Below are 10,207 nucleotides of genomic sequence, written 5' to 3' on the forward strand. Positions count from 1 at the left end.
AATGAATGGTCTCAAATTTACATGGGAAGAGGTGATACTAACAGTCCWATTACCTTTTAGCAATATTTTGCTTTGTGACTTTTATATAAGAACCTTTGGAGGTATTCAYACCTCTTAAACAATTTATTCACTTATGCTATATTAGAATTGTAATTTTGTTTGTATCCTTTTTTTCAAATTCCATCTCTCACATGAAAGAGAGCATTACTTCCATTGTCTCTGTTATAAGCTCAGTTACATGTTTCTGCATTGTCAGAAATTGTTTGCAATATCTTTGTCAGTACATTATTACTGTATTTTATAAATCTTGCCTTATTCTTGTGTGTTTCTTCTGAAAGCAGGAAGGAAATTTAAACCAACAGTGTCTGCTCACACATAAACAAGAACATTGCAAAAATGATATTGAACAGAATAATTAGTGCTTCTACAATGCTGAAAGTAMTGATCACTTTCAATATTATRTAYCTAATAAACYCATGCAAAACTAGGAATATGCAAATAGAGACACCTCTGAATAAAAATAAAATCAACGAAATMARTTCCAAGTATTTTGCTGAGTRATAGCAAAAGGATAAGGCAGAAAARATTTTCTCTAACAATGSTTTCCAASAGTTCAAAATAATTAATRATATAAATACTGTCAATAATATTAGATCCACTGSTACCTCATGCTTCTTATCTCATCTGTTTACAGCCGCATTGTTGTGCATTAGTTTGACACTTAGCACACAGATTTATCAAAATTTTAAAATAATCTTTAARAAAGGTCAATTCCTAGCATTTTGTAGCATGTTGATGCAACACAGACCAACACAGTCATACTTTCTATCTGAACTAATAAATTAACAGAAATGTCAAAAAATACTATTGCCACAATAATACAAAACAGAGGGCACAACACTGSAAAGGGTCTTACAGATACTGCAGATGTGTCCTTTCACCCTACACAGCTCTCTTGATAAACTTATGGAAATCCACCAGAAGTCTTTCTGTCAGATGCTTGACTCTGGCAGAGAGACAAAGAGAAAGTGGCTCTACTCACCCTCATGCAAGAGCTACGTCTATTCCTATTATCCAGTTTGCAAGCCAGTAACTTCCATTTTACTGTGATACCCACACCTACWGAGGTTTGTCCCTGTCACCGTTACTAGAGGGCTGTTTCAGACACTTCACTCTTCTCATGGCTGGAAACTGCCTCAGCTCCAGCCTGGATGGACTAACTTCCAATATATATCCATTTCTTTTAATGACAACATTGTCTGGCAACTTAAATAGCTTCTTTCCTCCCTAGTATTTGCCCTGCCCTTCTTCCCCCTCCCCTTGATGTATTTATAGAGAGCAATTGTATGTCCCTCATTCTTTGTTTTGTCCAGTAGTGCTTTTCTGCATCTCTTTCAATGCCCTAATTTTGGCTGACAGTCTGTTCTCCGCAGCCCAGASGAGTTCTGGAGCAGCCTCCTACAGAGGTGTTTGTACTGAGAGGTCCCTTCTTTAAGTTTCCTACGTGGTATCTAAYGAGGATCGGTTTTGCCTTCCCCATGGCTCCACCTCAGCTCTCTCAGGATCCTTCTTGGACTGACCAAGACATTATGATCTTCCTCTTACTCAACGAAATTGCCACAATTTACAATAGAAATCATTTCTACCTTAGTTTGGGTGTGACTATTAAATTCTATCTCACATCTCCCTCTCTCTGTTCCTCCAAAATGAAACAGATCTTYTTCTCATCTGACCACACCACTTTAGCAGCAATGAAAGTGTTTGAAGGACCAGAYGAATGCTTGAAAACCTCTACTCAACCTTACAGGTGCCCAGTTATTCCCTGTCTAGAGCAGGTGGCATCATACAAACATTTCCCCAGCCCTAACACATTGCATTAAACATTTATTGTCTATTTCCTCTATCTTATCTTCACATTATTGTTTATTATKTATTGAAAATGTATACAAAATTTCCATATTACTAAGGTTAATTTAYGAAGCTGTAGATGTGAGGTCACTTTTCCTCTTTCTTTCTCCTTTGTTTTGACAGATCTTTAAAGGACAACTTTATCCTGTACCTGAAATTTAATTTTTCTTCTTTGAGCATTTTAGGATGGATAACAAACACCATTTCACTATGGGCCTAGTACACTTTGTTTACAAATTTTCAAGTTTTTAAATGTTATTTTATTTCTACAGATTCTTCGGTTTTTCTCCATGATCTGTACCATCATCTTTAGAGARAAGAACAAAGAGAGTTTGGTTTGGGCAATATTTACACAGTCTTTAATCTCTATCAGAGAGAGTACTTGCCACATACCAGACTCCCTTTTATTTTTGTGGTAGAAGTAATTTTCAGTCTTCCAAACACTTACAGATGGTCTGTCTGTAAACTTGACAGATCTGACTTGCACCCTCTGCTTCCAGGTTCCCAAAATACCATTTTCACTGATGATCTGGTATGGTGAGGACTTTACTGTCTTTGCTAACTCCTAATACTTTATTTTTTAAGGATCTGTAAGTTGCTAGTGCATTCTCTCCTTACAGTACAAATTACAGATTTTAAAATTCTTATTTAAATTAAGGAAATTCAAATTCAAAAGGAAATTCAAAGGTTTGGAGCCTTCATATAATTAACATCACTAATTTTTTAAGGTACGATACTTCACAAGAAAAAATTTTGAGAAACTAACAGGCCTATTCTTATTCATTCTTTCATTTATTTTCAATTTCTTCAAGTTGGGATAACTTTAGCTAGGTTATTTTCTACAACCAGCTGCTCTATGTCATCACTACCTAACAAAGACCACCTAGAATAGCATCATGGTAGTCCAGTGACTGCTTGCTGATGAAATCTGCCAGCTATTACACCCTGGAATAACTGGCTCTACCATTATCAGGAACATTTGCTTTATACTCTATTTTTGATGAGTTAAAATCTCCTGCAGTGAGTTAATGCTTGGGAGTGTCTCTTTCATGCCTGCAGTCTCCTGAGTTGGCCCTGTCTGCAGTGTGGTGCTCCTCAGAGGTCCTGCAGAAGATCTTTRGTCTGACAAATTCTGTTCTGCCCCTGCCACCTCTCTCTGCCCCTGCAGGCAGCTTCACTGCACCGAGTGATGTCTCTTCACCACTGATTTTGTTTCTGGTTTTCTGAAAAGACTACACTTTAGTTTCAGTATTACACTTTAGTTTCAGTGCATTTCAGTTGTAGATTGCCCATCCACCATCCCTCACTGGTCTTGGAAGATCTGGGGTCATCTTGGATGCTGCAGCTCTAGCCTGTGTTTGTAGCTTTTGTACACAAATATCTCAGCTCATCTTCTACGACAATGCGCAATTTTTTTTTTAAAGTATCACATTCCTTTTATTCTGACACCCAGGCCATACACACCACATTCCCACCCGTGACAGTGCTGAATTTTCCTGTCAATTTTTCTCTCCTCTGGTATTTTTTTCTCCCTCACATATTCACCATGTTCTGCTTTTGAGAAGCAGGCATCAAAATTAGTTATAAGTGTCCCCCAACATCCTCTCTTATTTCTTAGATTACAATTCTCTCGCTGATTATACTGATGTAAATATATATATATATATATTTGTTGTTATCATCTATTATTTTGTAGCATGCTACAAGATCTAACCACTATACTATATTGATACCATTTACAGCAATCTTGGTTCCAGAAAATCAATGCCATGTTTGTTCCAACAGAGTTCATCTAGGTTGTGTGAAAAATCCTTTCTTCTCAAAAGCTACATTCCTTACAACACTCCTCATAACACCAATTCTTAAGACATCTGCTGTTCTTTATTATCTTGCATGCTTTAACACACCCTCTTCAGGAATGAAACCCTGCACTGGGAGCTTTTCCTTCAGGACAAGCTGACTCACACAGATTTCCTCTGTTTTTTGTTCTTTCCAGTGTTCATTTCTTCAGTCTTTTATCCTACAATGTGAGCTGGTACAGTTGTGTTTCATCCTAGAAATGATTGCACTGCCCACGGTGCTAAAATGGCTTCTGTTTTATAAATGGAATAAATAATGAACTGCATTCACATACTGTCAGTGYATTTGCCTAGAATACAATCATTTTAGCTTAAAATTAATAGTTTTAATAGTACTCTAATAGTACTGCTGAACCCRTATTTTTGGGGCAGTTTTAAAATAGTTTCAGTTAAAATAAGCATATTTTTTTCATATAGAGCTAAAGTGAAAGTTTGAATATACTTTTGAACTTGAGTAGCTACATGAAATGTCTCATCAGTTGTCCTGGAGAAATTCTAGTCATTGGGAGTTAATCATTACTTGAAATGATGGGAAAAACCTATTCAAAGCCAATCTACCATGTAGTGTTGTGTTAGGGAAGAAATGCAGACACTGACTCATACCTGTCAGTTATTTATTCAGTCAGCTATGATGTGAGTCTTTCCAACACTATTTTCCTTTTGATCTACGGTAATATACTGATCTGGTGGATGAGGCTTTCTTAAAGCAAAGCCCTGCCCCACCTTAATCAATAGAGACATTTCAGTGTCAAACTGCCAGAGTAACACCACGAAGTCTTTTAAGTGCATGAGAAATATACATAAGGGTAGAGAGATTATGAGTAAACTTTAATCTGGAAGAGGCACCTGAATATCCTCTTTAATCAGAAAAAAATGTGCTCAGCAATGAGAGCAACAGGAAAAAAAAAAAACAAGAGAAAATTCAAACAGGTCAAATATTGGTGCTATTGTTGCTCCTAGGACTGTGCCAAGTCATGGATATGGCAATAATCAAACCTCCAGGGAGCAGCCTGGAGGCAGGGTGCTTGGGTGCTTCACTCTGGAAATCCCACAGACACAGTCAAGAGCAAACTGGTTCCTAACTTGGGCATATCAGATGCTACAAAGCACACCTTTCCTTCTGTACTACGAAGCCAGGCAAGTTCCTCCCTACCTCTGCAGTGTGTCAACTTTCTGGCATGTGGGAAAAACAGAAACAGCTTCTTCTGCCTGTATCATGTTAACCTGAGGATTAGACAGGACGGGAACATGATGTAATAATCAAAAATCATGCTAACAATTTGAATTTAGGTTATCTAACTAATAGTGCCAGCACTTGTGGTAGGTGCATATTTGTCACATTCTCATGATGTCATAATTTTCTGTCTAATTTTGTGAAAGTTGGCCAATATTCATTGTTTTAAGCATACAGAGAAGTAAACAAAACTATTGCAGTTATTTATTCAGACTGTGCTGACACAAAGTTATTCATGATGCCTGTGCATCACATTACTGACAAAAACATTGATGTTTACTCAGTCGCCTTCATCACCAGTTTGCTCAAGAGTAATAAAGCCTATTTTCCTTCATMCTGACCTGATGTTTATGTTCTCATGTGTTATCATCTGATCTGTCCGTACCACTTTTAAATTAGTATTTTTCTTCTTTCCCTGCTGCTTCAAAATCCCGTCTTATGTTTATTTGCTGTGCTTGTGGGTTGAGCAATGACAGTTTGATATAGCTCATGCTTCTGAACTTGCATATCAACAAATCTTTTAAGATAGGTCTTTTGCTCACATTCTTGCAAATTCATGATTTTTATAGGGTATCATTTTCTTCATGAACCTGGTATTGTGCTATTTCTGGTGTTATAGTGAAGSTTGAGGAAGATTGTTCCTCAAAAGTAATTGCTCCTCCCTTAAAACCAGAACCAGTCCAGGCTCAGGGTCAGACAAAGCATCAAAATCTCCAACCTGGGCAGCTTTCCTGGCTGAGGGAATTCCTCAGTGCAGCTCTGGTGGCAGAAATCTGACAATCTCTATCTGTTTACAAGGCCTATTAATACTCTGAATAACAGCACAAGCACCGCAGAGGCCTTGACTCTATTCCACAAGGATGGCAGGTAAATATTGCCAGAAAAATAACAGTCCACTGTCAGGAGCGGGGRATTTCCAAATCTGAGCCTGAAAGCCTGGGTGGAGGACAGCCAAGCACAAGAGATGTGGAAGCCAGGAGAGGGTCAGAGAGGGAGCAAAGCTTGCTGAAGCTGATTTTAAACAACCATTTGAGGTATTGGCTGTGGTTTGAATATCCACTGCTGTTGGATGAGATTAATTGCTGCTAGCATGGTTCTCAAGGAGGCAAAAAGTATCTTCTAGGGATGTGAAGGTTCATCATTCCTAKCAGGTTTTCTGCCCTGGGGAGAAATGGCAGCATTTGCATTTTCTACRCCCAGACAGTTCTGCTAAGGGAGAAAAAAACAATCTATGTCCCTAAAAAGACACCTCTGCAGACACAGCCAGAAGGCTTTTTCATACAAGTGCCGTTCCCAAGTAGTCTGGCAGAGCCTCATTTCAGGGGCAGCTAGTGCTAAATGAAACCTCATTTGGACCAGGATCTACCTCCCACAAAACTGGCCGGCAGAAGGCTGAGTTTTACCAGCCTTCAAGCTGTTTGGGTGCCAACAACAGGAAACAAACCCTAAGGAGAACTCTGTCCMTGGGTTTGCAGCTCTGTACCCCAGGAAAAGGATGAGATCCACTGCCAGAGCACCGCTACTGCAACTCTGCTCTGCTGAACTCACCCCTCTGTTAAGGGTGCTACTGGAGAAAAGTCCTGAGAACAGAAAATCGGATGCATTTGTGTTTTCTTCTATAGATGATACCAGAGAGCTTTAAATACCATTAAGATTCTGACCAGGTCACAGACATTTGATTTAACAGGCATATTCCTATCTTCCTAAATGTTCAAAAAGAAATACTGTTAAAGACAGAACTGGCATCTCATGTATTTCCCCAAGCTCCTTCCCTCTTAACTGATAGCATGAATGTTTAATTAAAGCTTTGACAGAGAAGTAGATCAGGACTCCTGTATCATCCTCCCTTCGAGGMGTGCTTTAGCAAGCTGAGGCAGATTGCTTGGTGGATGAGAGGTATCAATATTATCAGGCACTATTGTGTCAGGCCCAACAYATTAAAGGCTGTGTTAAATTTTAACACAGGCCATGAATCACTTAAACTAACTCAGCCAACCAGAATAAAGATGAAAGGTATGAGTAACAAGGGGCTGGGGTTTTTTTGTTTTATATAAGCAGGAGGATGAGACACCTGAGCAAAGGTTCATATGCAACAACAGTTGTAACTCTGCTCATGTAGGAATGGTTCAGATATTTGGATCTCAATGCAGAAAGGTCTACATTTGTATTTTGTTGAAAACCTCATTATAGCTTTCTGAGAATTAAAATTTTTACAGCTTGATTTGAGGGGAGCCTTTTAAGACCATTAGGTTTGATACAAAAAAATAAACTTTGTGTAGGAAACAAAACCTTTTTAAAATAGGTTTTCCCTGACATATCCTGAAGAGGGAATGGGAAATGTTCGAAGTGAATGCCTCCTTWATCAGTTTTTCTCTTGTTCACTATCTATTGCATTGTTAGCTAAATTTTCTTACAAAAGTGTTCAACTGTAAAATTGTTTTGGGTTTGATCTCGAACATGGTCACTAAACTGTGCTGAATAGTCTTTGACTATACTTGCACTAATAATGATTGTAGGCCCCACACAGCATGGTAAGTRTTTACATGTTCTTACATACTTCGAGCAATATGTCATCATGATTCATCATTCTTTATCTCTCTTTATTTTTGCTGATCTTGCTTCTTTTGTAGCTCACCTCTGTCTAGACCAACACACAACTCCTTATAAACACAAGCTTAATCATACCTAATCATGCAAATTCAGCTGGGCAAAGAGATGATGTTTTCATCAGATTAACAGTATGCCTTTCTATTTCAGTGGCGTGGAAATACTTTGTTCTCAGAAAAAGTGCTTTCTTTTTTTTCCTCTTTATTGTAGGACGTGCAYTGATGAAGCATCTGACAATGACGTTCACTGAGGCTGTTATTAAAAGCACTTGCTGCAATAAGATTACTCATTCCCTTTCTACACATTTTTGGTAAGTGTGTGCTGTCCCAGAACCCGAGCCTGTCACCGGGGACAGCACAGAAGCACTCACTGAGCTCCACAGCCCTGCCAGAAGGAAAAGGACCCCTTTTTGGCATCGGGAGTAGCAGCAGCTCCAGAGTGAAAGCCCATTGTTCGGAAGTGGCACGATCATCAGAGATGGTGGCAYGGAGAGAGGCTGCAGCCAGAGACGCCACTCGCAGGTCTATTCATAGCCCCGCGTTTCCCCAGGGGATGGCGTCTTGCGAGCGCCTTCATTAACTGCTGACAGCAGACAGACTGCACCGAGCTGGGAGCGAAAGGGAAACACTCATCAGATGGCCCCAGCCACAACTGAGGAAAACGAACAGAGAGATAACTGGCAAGCGTGCTGCTTCCCTCGCTGCTCAGGAGAAGTTACTCACATCCCTGAATGCAACGCTGTTTCTTTTCTTTCGGCGGGGCTATCCCCTTGTATKCGACTTGTTCTGCACAAAGGCTGCTGCTGTCGATTCAACGGGCCCTTGGAATCTGCCCCGCACGTGGGGGATGGCATCTGAATTCCCGATCGGTTGCTAATTGTAAGAAAACCCCCGAAACACCTTGGCATTTTTAACTTTTAATAGTCAGGAGAAGACAGCCACCAAGCCTTGTTACCTGCCATTGCATCCTTGCTGTGTTGGACCTCTCACACCTGTGCAATTGAACTTCCATCACTGAAGGCCAGCAGAACGAGTGTTCTCTGTGGCATTTCCACGGCTTTTACTCACAGAACAGGGTCACACAGTCCAAATTACCTGTACCCCCAAAACAGGGATCCTCACTCCCTCCACGAGATTAGAAACACCCGTCCTTTCGAACCAACTCAGAGAGTGTTGGTTGTTTGCCTGCCCGTGCCCTCCACACTCAAAAGCTCTTACTAACAGCGAAAGACCTGAAACACAAGGCTKTCTACACACAGGTACTTCTTCCTTTGCTCCAAAAATTTACAGAAAAATGTGTTGCCTTACCTGTGGCTCCCCAGTGCACTTGCACATTTCTTGCCGAGTCCTCGGCACCGCAGACATCCTTGTRCCGCAGCCCAGCTTTCTGCTGGATCACAGAGAGCTTCTCTTTTTCCACATGGCAGCTTCCTTGCTTCTTCCCGGCCCTGAAGCCAAGCCTCTGTTGTAAARTTACACCACCATCCTATTCCTTCTCACTTGATTTTCTCTGCGGATTCTCTAGGCTCAGCAAGTGTCTGTGTTTCAAACATTAATACTTTGATTATTGGCTTTCTTTAGAAGATTTTCTACTCTCCAAATCCTATCTSCTATAGAAAGTTAGACAAAAACTAGCCTTAAATGCCATTAATAAAAGTAGCGTTCTTCCCAGAGGAAACACTACTGGTCCTTCATAACCAAGCAGGCTATTTATAGGAATGGTGACAGTGTGTCTAACCCCACAGTACAATGAGAATGAGGCAGTCCAGGCAAGGCAGGATGATAGAGGCTGTTCATAAAATCAAAACTGGAATTCATGTGTTGTACGTCAGTAGTGATTTGAGCACTATTTTTCTCCATTCCAGAGGGAAAAAATAAAGGCCTTCTTAGCACAGGGACACACATTGTCACTGGAATAATTAATCCATTGTTTTAAAGAGCAATGTTGAAGTTTTCTATTTGTTATAATCCTAATCTCCCCTCTTGCTGCAACRCAGTTCTGCCACCTCACAGGCACCTGCTTTCACACTTCCCAAAGGAGCTTCCTCCTCACAAACTGCATCRCATGTTCATCTTAATAGACATAAGGCCAAGTTCTTTGGTTTGAGCAGATAAATACAATTAGTTTGGGATAGAGAACAGAGGAATCCTAGACAAGTTCCAGACAAAAGCAGAAATGGCAGGGAGGCARAATTACCTTAGGGAATGCGCAAGGAATATCAGTGCCAGCTGGGTTGCAAATCAGAGCAGCAAACAGCTGTAACACTCTCTTCCAAGGAGAARTGGTGGGAAGCCAGGCATAAAGAGCAGAGGCATCCCAGTGTATACATCATCTCCCTGGGCAGGAGCTGAGGAGCTGGGGGAGCACTGTAAGAAAAGAGAAAACACATAAAAAACAGGCAGAGATGAGATGAGGATCTAGTGTGGGCTTAGGAATGCACCTGACTGACTGAGAATAGGCAGGGACATGACATTATTTGGGGTGGGGCTGGAAGCTGCAGTACCTGGGGCACCCTGCAGTGCACCCACAAGAAGCTGTGCCCCTGTCCAGCTCTGCTCAGCCTGTCCCTGCCCTGAGCCACCCTCAGATGGCACCTGCT

At 40.6% G+C, this 10,207-nt stretch overlaps 1 protein-coding gene across 1 annotated transcript in view; it reads right to left on the reverse strand.

Moving 5' to 3' along the window:
* Nucleotides 1–9,953, reverse strand: part of ITGB6 (integrin subunit beta 6) — a 43,304-nt gene extending 33,351 nt beyond the window's left edge. The window contains exons 1-2 of the mRNA XM_057367630.1: nucleotides 9,805–9,953; nucleotides 8,916–9,145 (exon numbers count right to left, since the gene is read on the reverse strand). The gene's annotated coding sequence lies outside the window, so the exon portion shown is untranslated. The remainder of the gene's footprint in view (nucleotides 1–8,915; nucleotides 9,146–9,804) is intronic.
* Between the last annotated feature and the right edge of the window lie 254 nt (nucleotides 9,954–10,207).

Source organism: Malurus melanocephalus, unplaced genomic scaffold (assembly GCF_030028575.1).
Source record: "Malurus melanocephalus ecotype Western Australia unplaced genomic scaffold, MMel_1.1 scaffold_81, whole genome shotgun sequence".
Classification (NCBI taxonomy): Eukaryota; Metazoa; Chordata; class Aves; order Passeriformes; family Maluridae; genus Malurus; species Malurus melanocephalus.